The sequence below is a fragment of the Cebus imitator genome, unplaced genomic scaffold (genome assembly GCF_001604975.1).
Source record: "Cebus imitator isolate Cc_AM_T3 unplaced genomic scaffold, Cebus_imitator-1.0 Scaffold28, whole genome shotgun sequence".
Classification (NCBI taxonomy): Eukaryota; Metazoa; Chordata; class Mammalia; order Primates; family Cebidae; genus Cebus; species Cebus imitator.
Window position 1 is genome coordinate 10,419,543 of NW_016107343.1, and position 6,000 is coordinate 10,425,542.

Here is a 6,000-nt window from a genome sequence, read left to right on the forward strand (position 1 = left end):
TGGGTTCGAGTCCCACCCGGGGTACCAAAAAAAAAACAAAAACAAAAACATAGATCATCATGAAGAAACCTCAAAAATCCTAAGCCAGGGATTGTGGGTTCGAGTCCCACCCGGGGTACCAAAAAAAAAACAAAAACAAAAACAAAAACAAACAAAAAAAAAACACCTCAAAAATCTCAAGTTCCATTATAATAGGAAGAAGGCGGGGTGGCCCTCGGGGTGACTATGGGAAACTTTGGTGGATTTTCTGGTGCTTCTGGATGAGAGGATGTCAGCCTGTAGAAGGAGCTTGAGAGCAGGGCTCTTTTGTCCTAGCTGGTTCTGTGTCACTGGGAGCTCCTCGGGTTGGAATGCTTACATGGACTTTGGTGGGTGATCCCCTCAGCCCAGATTCCCAGTGTGGCAGCTCTTCTTCGGCGTTTAGAAATTGGAACCTGGAGGACCTTTGTCTTAGGAATGGGAGTTTGGTTTCTGGTTATTTCATTCATTCGTCTCTTGGTAGATATTACTACATAGTAGTTAAGAGCCTGAGCTCTGGAGGCAGACTTCCTGGATTCCAGATCTGGCTTTGCCACTTACTACTTTGTAATTGGTGTCACCGTGCCTCGGTGTACTCACCTTTAAGATCATCATGACACTAGAACCTACTTCTTCAGGTTTTGGAGAGAAGCAGATGAACTATTATGTGTGGAGTGCTTAGAAGTGGGGCAGGCACCTAGAAGGAGCGGCATAAGTGCTAGCTTCACTGTTGTCTGACAAACATCATGTTTTGGGTCCACCACTGTGGCATAGAGGCAACCACCAGGGGCCCACCTTGCGGGAGGTGACAGTTTACTTGGAGACGGGCTTGGAAACAGACCGTTTCTGTGTAAAGTTGCTATGTGACATGGGAAATGCTGTAATAGAGGAACACTCAGAGGGGCTGTGGGGACAGAGAGGAGAGGCCAGCTGTGTGCCATGGATGGGCTGGGCCAGGCCTGAGCTGGCTTCTTAGAGGAGGTAGTAGCATTTGATCTTAAAGTGTCATTAGCAATTCACCAGATGGGGGAAAGGGAAATGCATTCCAGAGAGAGGCAACAGCACACACAGGGCCACAGAGGCATGACAACTCCAGCATGTGCAGGAAATTACAGAAAGTGGAGAATGTGCTTCATGAAAAGGAAGTGGGAGGTGAAGTGGAGAGTCCAGTAAGCGCCATCCGAAGATCCTAAGAATCATAAGCACCATGCCAAGGGATGCGGACTTTGCCTGGAGGAAAGGCACTTGGGACTCACTGGGAGTGTTTGAAGAACGGGCTCAAATTTGTATTTATTTCATTTATTTATTTACTTTTTGAGACAGAGTCTCACTCTCACCCAGGGTGGAGTGCAGTGGCACCATCTCAGCTTGTTGCAGTCTCCGCCTCCCGGGTTCAAGCAGTTCTCCTGTCTCAGCCTCCCTAGTAGCTGGGATTACAGGCACCCGCCACCACATCCTGCTCATTTTTGTATTTTTAGTAGAGACAGGGTTTCACCATGTTGGCCAGGCTGATCTCGAACTCCTGACCTCAGGTGATCCACCCGCCTCGGCCTCCCAAAGTACTGGGATTACGGGTGTGCACCACTGCACCCGGCCTCAAATTTGTATTTTAATAAAGTACTCTGATTGCTGTGATGAGCATAGCATCATAAACCAAAAGAAGAAAGAAAGAAAGAAAGATAGAAAGAAAGAAAGAAAGAAAAGAGAGAAAGAGAGAAAGAGAGAAAGAGAGAAAAGAAAGAAAAGAGAGAAAGAGAGAAAGAGAGAAAGAGAGAAAGAGAGAAAGAAAGAAAGAAAGAAAGAAAGAAAGAAAGAAAGAAAAGAAAGAAAAGAAAGAAAGAAAGAAAAAGAAACAAACTCACTGACTTGTCCCTTACCCTTGTTAAATGTGAGTGTAAGGTATCTACCATTTCAGAGGGGGCTCAACATCAGCCGTGGTCAGAGGGGCAAGGGTTTGGAAAATGTGGTGCTGATTCTGCCCATGACATTCAGGGTACCCCTGAGAAGAGCCCTTTGAGTGTCTGGTCTCCCCTTGTTCTGTAGGTGCAGTAGCGCTATCAGGCCCCCTCTCCATAGTTCATCTTTAGACAATGTTAGAGGAGTGTGTGTACTGGATTCTCTGCAAACACAGCCTATTCAGGAGGAAAAGTGGGTCTCCATTGCTTGTTTCATTTTCCTATAGAATATATTTGCACTTCATTTTATTATTTAATAGGTAACATGCTCATGGTTCAAAGAACAAAATGATAGGAAGGGTTACACACAGGTTTGCTCTTCCCTCTGTGCTCATCCACCCTGTTGTCCCCATCCCTGCCACAAGAAACCATTCTTCATTAGTTTCTTGGGTATCATTCCAGCATTTCCTTTTTTCCCTTTCATGTCAGATGGGTAGCATGCCAACATCGAAACAAGGTTTGAGGGTGGCACATCTCAGACACGCAGATGAACACCCAGTCATTACGCTTATGAACTATAAAAGGATCACCTTCTGGCATTTCTTTTTTCTTTTTTTTTTTTTTTTGAGACTGAGTCTTGCTGTATTGCCCAGGCTGGAGTGCAGTGGTGCAATTTCAGCTCACTGCAACCTCTGCCTCCCAGGTTCATGTCTCAGCCTCCCGAATAGCTGGGATTATAGGCGTGCACCACCACGCCTGGCTAATTTTTGTATTTTTAGTGGAGATGTGGTTTCACCATGTTGACCCGGCTGGTCTTGAACTCCTGCCCTCAAGTGATCTGCCCACCTTAGCCTCCCAAAGTGCTGGGATTACAGGTGTGGGCCACTGCCCACCCCCAGCATTTCTTTATGCAACTATGAGCAAAGAAGATTATAGATTCTTCCTGTTTTCCCTTTCACTTGCAGGATTTATCAAAAAGGTCTTTGAGAAATAAAAAGTCATACTCGTTAGGGGATTTCTAGCTAGTCCACTTATTCCTTCCAGAGTGAAATAAAGGAAAGCAGAAGCTTTGCTATGACTTTGTCTCCCTGCTCTGTAAATTAGGGACAATACTGTCTGCCCTGACTCCCATGTGGGAAAGTAATAAGTAATTTCACAACATTCATCAACCGTTTTGAGCTTTGGGGCAGAAGGGATGCTCAGAGTAGTGTTGTTTTGATGATTTCTCAGCAAAATACTTCCCTCTTGTTTACAGGTCTTAGGACTTATTTTTTAAAAAGCACTCAGATTGCTAATTGTTAACAAGTTGTTGGGTATTTTTCCTCCCCACCAGCTCTTCCTCTCAAAGCTTCTGAGCCTTAATTGGCAGCCGCAGGCTCTGGCGGGGCCATGTGTGTCTGATTTTAAGCCGCATCCTGCCCGGGACTCCTGCTGCACACATGTGCCAGCAAGTGCTCCCCCGGTATCTGTTGCAAAGTTCTTTCATTTTTTTTTTTTCCCACCACATGTGCTGAGCCACACAGAAGCTTTAAGACTCCAAATCACAGCTCAGCAGTGAGCCAGTGTTGGCTGTAATTAGCTAGAATTGCAAAATCCTGGCCATAAAGACATCATGTCTTCGCTTACTGTGGTGAATTTCCTGCCTTCTCTAAGGGTCGCTGGAGAGGCTCAGAGGAAGGAAGTTGTCTATGAATTGAGGGAGGGGCTAGACTAGAAGATCCCTAAGATACCTTCACTTCTAAAATTACACTTTAATGACATCTCCTTCAGGGCCCGCCTGTCCCCACATAGGGAGTGGACCACCAGGCCAAGCAAGTTCCGTGGAGGCCCCCAAGATGCGCACAAGGAGGCTGTTAACTTGGTTACTGTTTGGAAAGGGATTTGGTTTTGTTTTGCTGGGACGCTTCCTGGAAGTCTTTTCTTGAGGCAGTGTGTTTATCTGGTTTTTTAGGTAGCGCATGAGGCTGTTTTCTCTCAGATGGGGACTTGGCAGTGAAGAACTCAGTTATGGGCTGTGATTCAAAACCTTGCCAGCTTTGTGAATTCAAGAAATCCTTGTTCCCACCCAAAGAGACTTTGAACGGTCATTTCACCCTCCCCGCACAGCTGGGCTGGATAGCAGCAATGGCCCAGTCCCCGTTCTGAAGGCTCCCAGCCTTTACCTAGAGGAAATCCACCTCACTGGGGACCCTCTCCTGCTCCGTAGTTTTGGCTCATCTTCTTCTTATTTTTATCATTTTTAGAGATGAGGTCTCCTGTGTTGCCCGGGCTGGTCTCAAACTGCTGGGCTCAAGCAGTCTTCCTGCCTCAGCTTCCCAGAGCGCTGGGATTACAGGCGTGAGCTATCACACCTGGCCTTAGCCCATCTTGAGGTGAAGCTATGCAGTTGTTCTCTGCGTCCTAGGTGGCTGTCCTAGGTGGATTTCAGGAGGATGCAGAGTCATTGAGTTTACACGGGGAACATTTAGCTATCTGCATCGTCTCTGTGGGCTTCCCTAGGCTGACCCTTGAAAGGGTTCTGGATACTAGTTGGGGGGTACTCCTTTTTGCGAACTGGCAGACATCCTTCTGACTTTTCTTTGTCCTAGGACCACTCTTTACGGCGTTGCTGTTGAAGCTTGTGGGGGGATTGGGAATGAAGCATAGCGGACGGGGTCAAGCTTGAGGAGCAGGAAACCCACAGCTGGGGGCCACCAGTCCAGTTTCTTTACCTTAGGTCTGAGTTGTTAAGACCCATAGCTACTTCTCTTATAATTATCTCTCTTTTTTTTTTTTTTTTTTTAAAGACAGGGTTTTACCATGTTGGTCAGGCTGGTCTTGAACTCCCAACCTCAGGTGATCTGCCCGCCTTGGCCTCCAAAGTGCTTGGATTACAGGTGTGAGCCACCACACCTGGCCTCTCTTATAATTATCAAACTTTCATTCTCCCTATTTCAGTGTTAGACTCTCCAGGGAGATCTTTTTTTTTTTTTCTTTTTTAAATTCTTTATTTCTTTTTTAAAGTACACTGACACACAGATCCAGGGAGATCCTTGTGATCCCCAGCCTAGCGTGGTGTCTGGCTCATTGTAGATGTTCAAGATTTAGTTGTTAGATTGGGTACCCCATTCAGCAACATTTATTGAGTGCCTAGAATGGGCTTTGTGCCATGCTAGAACCTGGTGATGACAAATCTGATACAGCCCCTCCCATAAACAATTTATCATCTAGGAAGAGAGACCTCTGTGTGCTTCCAACATCTAGCACAGTGGCAGAAACAAAGTCATTTGGTGGCTTTTGAGCTTAGAGTCATAAAATGTCAGAGCTAGAGGGTCTTAGGGATTGTTAAGTCCCTCCCTCTCACTTTGGAAGTAAAGAAACTGATTGGTCAGAGACTTGCTCAAGGCCACATGGTCAGACAGGGACAGACAGAGTGCTCAGCCTGCTGCCTCTCTTTTGGCTCTTTCTATCACCCCATGCAGCTTGTCTTTGGCCTTTAACTAGAAAGATCAAATCGTGAAAAGTAGAGGCAGTACCAGAGAGAGCAGGAACCCACTTTCATTGCAGATCTACTGTGGCTCAGTGACCTAAATCCTGGGAGGACTGGGAAGCTCTGGACGGTGGCTCTAGGACTGGGACTGCAGAGTCAGTACTCCAACACCACAGGGGCTTGGCTGCCTGCGGTTCTCACTGAGACTTCATTCTCCAGAGGCCAGAAAGCCCTGAAGATGAAGGCTCCTCACTTCTGGTCTTGTGGCCCTGTTCAGCTGAGATGCCACGTGGTTGTCGTTGAGGGGAAGACATGTGAGAGGCCCTAGTGCCTGAGCTACACACAGGGGCTTTCCATCCTGCTGAAGTCAGGACGTTGATTGACCCTGATTCAAACAAACTGATTGGAAAAAAGACACTTTTGAGACCATAAGGGGAAAATGAATGTGGATTTGATATTCAATGATACTAAAGAATGATTATAAATATTAGATATGATAAAGGCAAGTGATTATGTTTAAGATAAAGCAATCCTTATCCGTTAGAGATGCATGCTAATGTCTAGGTTGTTTCAAAATACTCTAGGGAAAATAAATAGATTTTTTTTTTTTTTTTTTTT

General features: G+C 46.0%; 1 protein-coding gene and 1 non-coding gene across 4 annotated transcripts in view; one reads left to right on the plus strand and one right to left on the minus strand.

Annotated features, from left to right (window-relative positions):
• The window catches only part of UBASH3B (ubiquitin associated and SH3 domain containing B), a 168,318-nt gene that overhangs the window by 70,382 nt on the left and 91,936 nt on the right, over nucleotides 1–6,000 (plus strand). The window lies entirely within an intron of this gene.
• Nucleotides 2,397–2,500, minus strand: LOC119470379. The gene has a single exon (XR_005199270.1). It is a non-coding gene; the product is annotated as a small nucleolar RNA U13 (small nucleolar RNA).